We start from the raw sequence: 11,463 nt of genomic DNA, 5'->3' as shown, positions 1-11,463 counted from the left end.
ATAGCCACAGTCTTCACTATTTCAATCCCCCACATGAGTTTCTGAAGGTGTATAAAATCACCAAATAGTCACCAGAATGAATAGGGAAATTAGACCATTTTATTGACATCAGGAAGAGTCTATGGAGGGCAGAAGATTAATAGCCACAGTCTTCACTATTTCAATCCCCCACATGAGTTTCTGAAGGTGTATAAAATCACCAAATAGTCACCAGAATGAATAGGAAATTAGACCATTTTATTGACATCAGGAAGAGTCTATGGAGGGCAGAAGATTAATAGCCACAGTCTTCACTATTTCAATCCCCCACATGAGTTTCTGAAGGTGTATAAAATCACCAAATAGTCACCAGAATGAATAGGGAAATTAGACCATTTTATTGACATCAGGAAGAGTCTATGGAGGGCAGAAGATTAATAGCCACAGTCTTCACTATTTCAATCCCCGACATGAGTTTCTGAAGGTGTATAAAATCACCAAATAGTCACCAGAGTGAATATGAAGGTGTGTCCTGGTACTGAATGGGTTAGTTGAATTGTCAGTATATATTACCTGCCATTGATATTTTTTTTTAAGTTGATTTCCTATACATTTGTTATTATTATATTATTTTTCTATACATAACTGAGACAAGCTTCTAATTTCTGTATATCTCAGTTCAGTATATTAATTAAGTTGTCAGTGTACATGACCTGCTATGAATTTTTTTTTTTTTTTTACTTGATTTTCTACATATTTACTATCATTATATTATTTCTTACACATAACTAAGACAAACTTCTATTTTTTTTTTTTTACATTTCTCAGTTTGGTATATTAGTTAAGTTGCAAGTGTGTTTTACCTATCAATATATATTTTTTGAAGCTGATTTTGTTTGCATTTACTATTATTACATCACTACTTTCTTCTTACATTATTTTTTTCATATATAACTGAGACAAACCTCTTATTTCTGCATTTCTCAGTTTGGTATATTAATTAAGTTGTGAGTGTGTTTTACCTATCAATATATTTTCATAGAGTAGACTGATATTTAATTATTTCTTCATACTAGTGAGGCAAACTTCTAATTACACTCACTATTCATAACATTAATTTAGTGATGAGTGATTATTTTGTGTGTTTCCTCCATATACTATTTCATTTTATATATATTTTTTACATATATTCTATCTCATTATTTTGTGAAGTATGTGGTATATATTTTTTAATCTTCCTTAACTCGTAACATTAATTAAGTCATGAGGGATATTTCAATGTATTTTCTTTCACTTACATATTATATATATCATTTTATCCATTACATTATTATTTGGGATGCATAAGTGATATATTTTTAATCTTTCTTTAGTTGAGCCATTGGGAAGCATAACAATATCCAACATGTAGTGGTAGTATTAATTTTAGTGCAGTGTTATATATTGCATCATTCAGAACGCTGAAAGAAAACTAAAAGTAACATTAATATTTCTAGCTAACTTGAATGTATTTTGCGAATTTTTATACGTACACGAACGGAAAAAAAATGGGGGAAAAAAAAAAATTGACAGTGTTTAGACGTCACTTGTGCAAAATAGCTCACCAGGTTTTCATTTCGTGTCAAACAATACAATACAATGCAATACAGTAACCCAACACTCCCACAGCCCATCAAACAACTGCCTGTATTTAGAAACACCCTCCCCTCTCACTATGACAGTTCTCCAAAGCCACAGAGACAACTAGACGGATTTTCAAGACAGTTTCTCCTTAAAATAAACCAGAAATCTTATGAATCTATCACCAGAATTATGAAAACTCTTAAAAACACAAGTATCTTCAACTGGAGCCTTTGAAAAGCAGTGATGGTGAAAGAGCAAAGTGTTTTAGAGTACAGGCCAATATCGCTCAATGTTTGTCTTCAACTCAATGTCAGTGTTCCTTCCCTCTCCCCAGTCAAGGATAGTGAACCCCTGTGAACATTTATGGTGACAGTGTGGCCAGATGATGACTATGCTGTGTGTCTTGAAGTGTGCTGGGTGTTAGTGAGGCAGGGTGAGGACACAGGCATGGTAACACTGTAAGAATCATGCTGTATCTCTCTCATTCGCTCGCTGGTTGGTCTACACACTATTTATTACCTTCAACACTGTGATTTAATTGTCAGGTAGTTTGTTTTCATTTGGGTAATCTGGTGCCATATTAAAAGTTTTGGTGCAGTGTTAGTTTCAGGATAAAGTTAGTGTTTTATCTTGCCAAATCCAACATTGAATTGTGAGATAACTTATTTTTCATCAACCTTGTTTATTCTCATTTATTGAAGTATTGGGTGTTAGCAATGCTGGGTGAGGACATAAGCTGTATCTCTCTCTCACTCAATCACTCACTGGCTCGTTGGTCTACACATTACACTATGATTTAATTGTAAGGTAGTTTGTTTTCATTTAGGTAATCTGGTGCCATTTTAAAGGTTTTGGTGCAAGTAGTGTGTTTGAAGATAAAGTTAGTGTTTTTTCTTGCCAAACCCATCATTGACTTGTAAGCTATCTCTCTTTTCATCAATCTTGTTTATTCTCATTTATTAAAGTATTGGGTGAGGACGCAAGCTGTATCTCTCTCACTCACTCACTCACTTACTGGCTCGTTGGTCTACACATTACTGTATTTATTTAATTGTCGTGTAGTTTCTTTTCACTTAGGTAATCTGGTGCCATATTAAAGGTTTTGGTGCAAGTACAGTGATGGTTTGAAGATAAGATAAGTATTTTTCTTGCCAAATCCCTCATTGACTTGTAAGATAACTTTTTTTTTCAACAGTCCGGTGTGCTCTCAATTAAATAAGTATTCAGTTTAGCCAGCAGAGAATTAATATGTACCTTCTTGCCAAATCCATCATCGAATTGTAAGAACTTTTTTTTTTTCAACAATCCGGTGTGTTCACATTTATTTCACATTAATATATCTATCTTTACCTCATTTTTTGTTTTGTTACAGTGTGCCATTTATATTGCAATAGTTTATCATTATTTCCTGCTTTTGACGGGAACACACTATTAATTTGCTGCACATTTCTAAGCAAGACTAACCTTATTACCACCAAAACTGTTCAATTCTGAGATACCGCATTGTTTTTATAAGTTAGTCAGCACAGTGATTCAGTAACAGTTATGGGTAGAAGTACAGTGTTAGTTTGCCAGACATTTGAAAGCAAGGCAGTAGGGATTGTGTAGACTGACTGAGAAAGAGAGAGAGAGAGTGAGTGAGTGTGGCAGTGTTAGTGTTTGTGTGTCCTCCGCAGCCTATCACCGCCACACACATCAGGACACACTGCTTACAATGTGCCACCAAAAAAAGGAAAACAAGGCATTTATGTGTGTGAATTTCAAGTCAACCAAGATGTGAATTATATATAAGGTTCTCTACATATGCTGTGTGGTGTGAATTTACGTTTATTGATGTGACGAATTGCTTGTTATGTTACTGCCCTGAGGATGACAACTTGAGTGCATAAATGGTTGTAGTAATGACAATACACCCTTCCCTCTCTCTTCCCTATCCACTCCCGTATCTATTTCTCTCTTCCCTTCTGATAGTACACCTCACGTCTTCCTCCCCTTCCCTTCCTTTTCTCTCCCTTCTCTGTCCTTCCTATCTCTTTTCCCTCCTTTCCTTCTGACAGTGCCCTTCACCTCACTTCTCCCCTCCCTTCCCTTCTCTTTTCCTCTCTTCCCTTCTGGCAATATCCCTCATCCCTCCCCATTCTGTTCTTGTCCCTTCCCTTTCTTCCTTTCCCTTACCTTCTCTTTCCTTCCCTTCCCTAACCAGCTAAAAGAATATACTAGTTTTGGTATGAATGAGGCACAGAGTATCGTTGAGTCACATTGGAGTTCTGTTCCTTTTCCTGCATCATAAACAGAATTTCAATGCGTGCGTGTGTGTGTGTGTGTGAATCAGTGACAGCAAATACCAGTCACTTGTTTGATTTTCACTGCAGGAATAGCCCTTGGTGTGTGGTGTGGTTGTGAGCATTGGTGTGTCATCAAAATCACAATACTCACAATTTGCAGGATTTGAGTTATTTTTGGTGTTTTGACAAAGCAATGATTGGCAAGACAGTCATGGTGGTGTCACAATGCCATCACAATTATGCACTCCTCTCACCCCCCCCCACACCCTTCACTACCCCTGAGAGATCTGTGGGTGACATGGAAAGGGGTAACATGGCCACAAGAGCCTACAGTTGTGTGAGAGCTGGAGTGACATCCTGCACCACCACACACCAAGGCAGTGGACCTCAGTGGTGTTAGTGGTGGACAGCAACAAGGTGGTAGTGGTGGTGGTGGTAGGCTTTACATACCCAGACACAGCCGGTGAAATTCAAAGCTCTCCTGTAAAGACGACCAAAACTTTACAAGAGAAGAGATGTTTGTCTGTGTTTCCGCTGTCAGATCCACGTTGCCATGTCACCAAAGCCACTGTGACGATTTGCTCTGTCTGTCTGTTCTGTCTTGACGCTTGTGTCATCTGTGCAGCGTTTTTGTGACACATTGTTAGGTCCATCGTGCCGCACTGTTCTGAACTCTCAAACAACAGTCTGACTCATTAGCTCTGTTGTAATGCCGTCGGAATGTTTTTTGTCATGACTCATCACAACAGACTCACGGCCTTGATTTTTTAAGCATGCTGAAAAATTTTGGGCAGCTTCACAATAAGCAAGGAGAGTGAAGGCTTGTCAGGACACAGCTGTGACAACCATTCTGGTGGCGGTGTGATGAAAACCTTGACTGTGTGACTGACTGTGTATCGCTGTCACTCACTCACCGATGCTGGTATGGTGCTGCTTCACTGTGAGGCACACCACACCACACCACACCACACCACACCACAACTACTGCACCTCTCAACAAACACTGGCACAACATACAGTGAAATGGAAGATCATTACATTAAAAGATTGGATAAATTTATGGATGAGGATGATAGATGGAATGAAGTAGCTGCTCATACAGGGACTGCCCACCCACATTTAGTCCTGACAGCCCCTTGCAGCTTCCCTCATTGTACTATGTTCTTATGAAATCAATCACCAATTAAAAGAAGAAAAATAATGATGAAATAAAATGAGCCAAGGGAATGTACAGCAGATCCCACAAGAGTGTGTGCAAAGTGTGGTGTTAGTTGTGGCATGATGTGATGTTGACATGCTGCTGTGTTACCTGTGTCATGATCCAGCATACTCTTGCCACACACATCAGCTTTGCACTGTGCCCGACCCAACACCAGTGCTGCAGGGAAGGCAATGTGGGGTGCAGGAAAAGGCCATCCACACTGCCATGAGCTGTGCCTCAAGTTGCTAATAGTTACTCATTATGGACGCACCACAACACCTGCTCTTCCTTTACTACCTATGTGTAGAGAAAAGCAAGAACAACATTGATGGTGGATGGTGCAATGTTAATGCTGCCTGACTCATGATGGAAGCTTTTGTTGATGTGTGTGTGTGTGAGGAGGTGAAAAGGGATGGTGAAAAGCTTCCACTTACTTAACAAGAGCTGAGAATCATTTGAGCCCATTAACAGACTGGTGAGCAGGACTGTGGCGCTCAGAGGTCAGGAGGAGGAGAGGAAGTAATGATGAAATAATATTGTCGAGACGATAAAATGTTGATGGGCTCGCCGCGGTACAGTGGAACCATGCATGCTATGGGGCCTGTGGAGTCTTCAAGCACATGGGTTTAAATACTAGCCATGGTCCAAGAGTGAAGGGCTTCCTCTCAGGGTAAAGGTTCCCAAATGGGTGGGCTCTTTAGATAGGAGGTGTCCTTTAGCCCGTAAATTCCTATAAATAGCCCATATTGTAGAAAAAAAGAAAAGAAAAGAATGTCATTGTGTCCATAGCATGCCACGTACACTTCATGCCACCTACACACTGTCACACTTGGCCTGGTGACAGTGGTGGTGGTGACGTGTGAAGGCATCCAGAGAAAGAGAGAGAGCCTGGCATTGTACTGTGGGCAGGTCAAGTTGAAGTGAGTCAATGTGGGAGGAGGCACACTGCCCAGCCTTCCCCAGTGTGCAGGGCTGCCGAGTGTTGCTGCAGTGACCACCGTGCTTGTCAAATAGTGTTTATTGCATCAGTGTCCACCTTGATGGGTGTTGAGAGCCACTGCCACCACCGCCACTGCTGCACCACCATTCCAGGCTGGTGTGCTGAGGAGTCCCGGTGTTGATAGATAGGCTGTTTTCTAAATGCTTCACTCCACTTCATGACTCACACAAAACATTACAAAAATCATAAAAAAATAATAATAAAAATAGTAATAATTGGTACAAGGTCTCCAAAACTTACCAAGAGAAAATGGTACGAAAAGCATCATTTGGTGTGATTTTTATTTTGTCTTCGTAAAAATAGATGAATAGATAATGCTTAAAAGACTCAAGTTATAATGAGAAGTAGTAGATGAATTATTATTTTGTTCATTACATTACATCTTGCTCTAAACACTTCACCCACACAGAAACATTGAAAGATAAGACAATAATAGCTATAATAACTCAAGATCGTCATTTTTTTTCTCATTTGGTGTATCAGTGAGTCCAAAACGCACCAGAAGGAATGTAAGTAAAGGATAGAAGTAGGATAAGAAACAATAATAAAGCTGTAGGAATGAATAAACTAAATAAGAAAAATGGAATATAAGTGAATGAAAGAAGTAGCGAAGGAAGAATAGAACCATAAGAATAAATAAACTGAATAATGAATGCAGTAAAAAAAATAGATAAATTAAATAAATAGATAATGGTGATGAATAAAAGGTTAAATCCAATGTAAGAAAGATTTATAGAAGAAACGCAGACACTAAGTAAGCAAAACGGTACGTGATTTAATAGAGAAATGTAATCGTTAGGTAAATTAAACTCAGAAATTAAAGAATGCTATTTCGTAACCAGGATTCACGTCAAAATTTACAAAAAAAAAAAAAAAAAAAATGAAATCAAGCAAGAACTAAACCCATTCTGCAATCACGCCTCGTATAAAAAACCGCCAATGTTCATCTGTGTTCACCGTCCATTCAGAAACGAAAATGAAAAAGGAAATGAAAAGATAATGTGATGTAAATTATATGAACCTACCCATTATTGTAACCCCTTCAGTACTGGGACATCTTTACCTTGAGATTTGTGTACCATTAGACCATTTTATTGACATTAGGAAGGGTGTATGGAGGGCAGAAGATTAATGGCCAAAGTTCTCACTATTTTAACCCTTTCAGTACTGGGACATTTTTGCTTTGAGATTTGTGTACCATTAGACCATTTTATTGACATTAGGAAGGATCTATGGAGGTCAGAAAATTAATGGCCACAGTCCTCACTATTTTAACCCTTTCAGTACTGGGACACATTTTACCTTGAGATTTGTGTACCATTAGACCATTTTATTGACATTAGGAAGGATCTATGGAGGTCAGAAAATTAATGGCCACAGTCCTCACTATTTTAACCCTTTCAGTACTGGGACACATTTTTACCTTGAGATTTGTGTACCATTAGACCATTTTATTGACATTAGGAAGGATCTATGGAGGTCAGAAAATTAATGGCCACAGTCCTCACTATTTTAACCCTTTCAGTACTGGAACACATTTTTACCTTGAGATTTGTGTACCATTAAACCATTTTATTGACATTAGGAAGGATCTATGGAGGTCAGAAGATTAATGGCCACAGTCTTCACTATTTTAACCCCCCCCCTCCCGCCCTCCACATAAGTTTCTGAAGCTGTAGAAAGTCACCAAATAGTCACCAGAATGAATATGGAAGTGTGTCATGATACGGAAGGGGTTAATGGAATTTCCACACTTGTGCATTGAATCCTTACCAGCTTGTGTCACTTCAACAACACACACACACAAAAATAAATAAATAAAAAGATAAATAAAGACAAGAAATTAAAAAGGTGAAGATAGGAAGCTGTGATGGTGAAGAGACGAAGCTGTGATGTTGAAGAGACGAAGCTGTAATGTTGAAGAGAGGAAGCTGTAATGTTGAAGAGACGAAGCTGTAATGTTGAAGAGACGAAGCTGTGATGTTGAAGAGAGGAAGCTGTAATGTTGAAGAGAGGAAGCTGTGATGTTGAAGAGAGGAAGCTGTAATGTTGAAGAGAGGAAGCTGTAATGTTGAAGAGAGGAAGCTGTAATGTTGAAGAGAGGAAGCTGTGATGTTGAAGAGACGAAGCTGTAATGTTGAAGAGGAAGCTGTAATGTTGAAGAGACGAAGCTGTAATGTTGAAGAGAGGAAGCTGTGATGGTGAAGAGACGAAGCTGTAATGTTGAAGAGAGGAAGCTGTAATGTTGAAGAGACGAAGCTGTAATGTTGAAGAGAGGAAGCTGTGATGGTGAAGAGACGAAGCTGTAATGTTGAAGAGACGAAGCTGTGATGTTGAAGAGACGAAGCTGTAATGTTGAAGATAGGAAGCTGCAATGTTGAAGAGAGGAAGCTGTAATGTTGAAGAGAGGAAGCTGTGATGTTGAAGAGACGAAGCTGTAATGTTGAAGAGAGGAAGCTGTAATGTTGAAGAGAGGAAGCTGTGATGTTGAAGATAGGAAGCTGTGATGTTGAAGAGAGGAAGCTGTAATGTTGAAGAGAGGAAGCTGTAATGGTGAAGAGACGAAGCTGTGATGTTGAAGAGAGGAAGCTGTAATGTTGAAGAGAGGAAGCTGTAATGTTGAAGAGACAAAGCTGTGATGTTGAAGAGAGGAAGCTGTAATGTTGAAGAGAGGAAGCTGTAATGTTGAAGAGAGGAAGCTGTAATGTTGAAGAGAGGAAGCTGTAATGTTGAAGAGACGAAGCTGTAATGTTGAAGAGAGGAAGCTGTAATGTTGAAGAGAGGAAGCTGTAATGTTGAAGAGAGGAAGCTGTAATGTTGAAGAGACGAAGCTGTAATGTTGAAGATAGGAAGCTGTGATGTTGAAGAGAGGAAGCTGTAATGTTGAAGAGAGGAAGCTGTAATGTTGAAGATAGGAAGCTGTGATGTTGAAGAGAGGAAGCTGTAATGTTGAAGAGAGGAAGCTGTAATGGTGAAGAGACGAAGCTGTGATGTTGAAGAGAGGAAGCTGTAATGTTGAAGAGAGGAAGCTGTAATGTTGAAGAGACGAAGCTGTAATGTTGAAGAGAGGAAGCTGTAATGTTGAAGAGACGAAGCTGTAATGTTGAAGAGACGAAGCTGCAATGTTGAAGAGAGGAAGCTGTAATGTTGAAGAGAGGAAGCTGTAATGTTGAAGAGAGGAAGCTGTAATGTTGAAGAGACGAAGCTGCAATGTTGAAGAGAGGAAGCTGTAATGTTGAAGAGACGAAGCTGTAATGTTGAAGAGACGAAGCTGTAATGTTGAAGAGACGAAGCTGTAATGTTGAAGAGACGAAGCTGTGATGTTGAAGAGAGGAAGCTGTGATGTTGAAGAGAGGAAGCTGCAATGTTGAAGATAGGAAGCTGTGATGTTGAAGAGACGAAGCTGTAATGTTGAAGAGAGGAAGCTAATGATATTTAATTGCATGCTGAAAATAGAAAAGAAAGAAATGAAAAATGAATGAAGGAATGGAAAGAGACAGAAGCAAGAGAGATTAATGCAATATAGAGCCAGGTATTAGAGTAGTGTCCTGCAGATTACAAAATAGTAGTGACATATGAAACTGTGTAATAGTTAAAAGAAAAATCAATAAAAGGAATGAAAAAAATATATAGTACAATAGAAATAAGAGAGAGAGATTAATGCAGTCTAGAATAGTAGTGAAATATGAAATTGTGTAAGAGTTTGAAGAAAAATTGATGGAGAATTAGGAAGAGTTGAAGCAAGAGAGAGTAATGTAATATACAGCCTGTCATGTGTTAGAGTAGTGGGGTTTTCTGATTCCTGTGCTGAAGATTGCAGGATAGTAGGGAAAAATGAAATTGTGTTATGATGAAAAGGAAAATTAAAGGGAAAATGTAAAGTTAGAATGTAGATTAAATAAAAAAAAATATGACAAAGAAATGAATCAAGGAAAAATAAAAAATATATATATATATGAAACTAAAATTGATATATGAAGCCAAAAGTGAAATCTGAAACCAAAAATTGAAATCTGAAACCAAAAATTGAAATAAGAAACCAAAAAATAAAATTGAAACCAAAAAAATAGAATCTGAAACCAAAAAATAGAATCTGAAACCAAAAATTGAAATCTGAAACCAAAAATTGAAATCTGAAACCAAAAATTGAAATAAGAAACCAAAAAATAAAATTGAAACCAAAAATTAAATAAAAAACCAAAAAATTAAATTAAAACTGTGTAATGATAAAAAAAAAATAAATAAATAAAGAAAAAAAAAAAAAGAAATGGCAAGAATGTAGACTAAATAATACATGATTGATTGATTGATATTTATTGCTGAATTAATAATGAAATACAACTAAGGAGGAGGATGGATCTTGCCCTCCCCCTGCCCCCCCTTGGCCAAAGACTTAAGGTTAAAGTGTCGAAAATATATAGACAGTATACATAACAAGAATACAAGTACTTAGAAATAGAAATACAGGAAAGAAATCAACCTAGCAAAGCAGAAAATGGGAAATGGGAAAATGATGAAGGAAAAACTAAACTAAACAAACAAAAAATGAAATGACAAACTTAGGAAAAAAAAAAAATGACTTTCCTACATTTCACATTTGCAATAAAAAGAGAAGGAAAGAAAAAACAACAAAACATACACTCATACATTTCATTATTACAATCTATGTGTCTGCAGCAAACAGCACAGCCATGCCACTGACCACAGCCTTCAGCACAGCCATGCCACAGACCACAGCCTTCAGCCTCTATTCTGAAACACTTTGCTCTCTCGCCATGACAATTTTCCAAGGCCACAGACAAAACTAGCTGCATCTTCAAGACAGTTTTCATTTTAATTAACCAGAAATCTTATCAATCTATCACCAAAACCATAAAAATATTCCTAAAAACATGAGTATTTTCAACTGGAGTCTTTGGAAAGCAGTGATATTTTGAGCAAAGCATTTCAGAATACAGGCCTTGCTGTGGTTTAGTGGTGTGTGTGTGTGTTGTGTGTGTGTGTGTGTGTGTGTGTGTGTGTGTGTGTGTGTGTGTGTGTGTGTGTGTGTGTGTGTGTAATTCACTGTTTGATCTGCTGCAGTCTCTGACGAGACAGCCAGACGTTACCCTATGGAACGAGCTCAGAGCTCATTATTTCCGATCTTGGGATAGGCCTGAGACCAGGCACACACCACACACCGGGACAACAAGGTCACAACTCCTCAATTTACATCCCGTACCTACTCACTGCTAGGTGAACAGGGGCTACACGTGAAAGGAGACACACCTAAATATCTCCACTCGGCCGGGGAATCGAAACCCGGTCCTCTGGCTTGTGAAGCCAGCGCTCTAACCACTGAGCTACCGGGCCGTGTGTGTGTATGTGTGTGTGTG

This window comes from Portunus trituberculatus, chromosome 26, assembly GCF_017591435.1.
Source record: "Portunus trituberculatus isolate SZX2019 chromosome 26, ASM1759143v1, whole genome shotgun sequence".
Classification (NCBI taxonomy): Eukaryota; Metazoa; Arthropoda; class Malacostraca; order Decapoda; family Portunidae; genus Portunus; species Portunus trituberculatus.
This window is presented reverse-complemented; position numbering follows the sequence as displayed.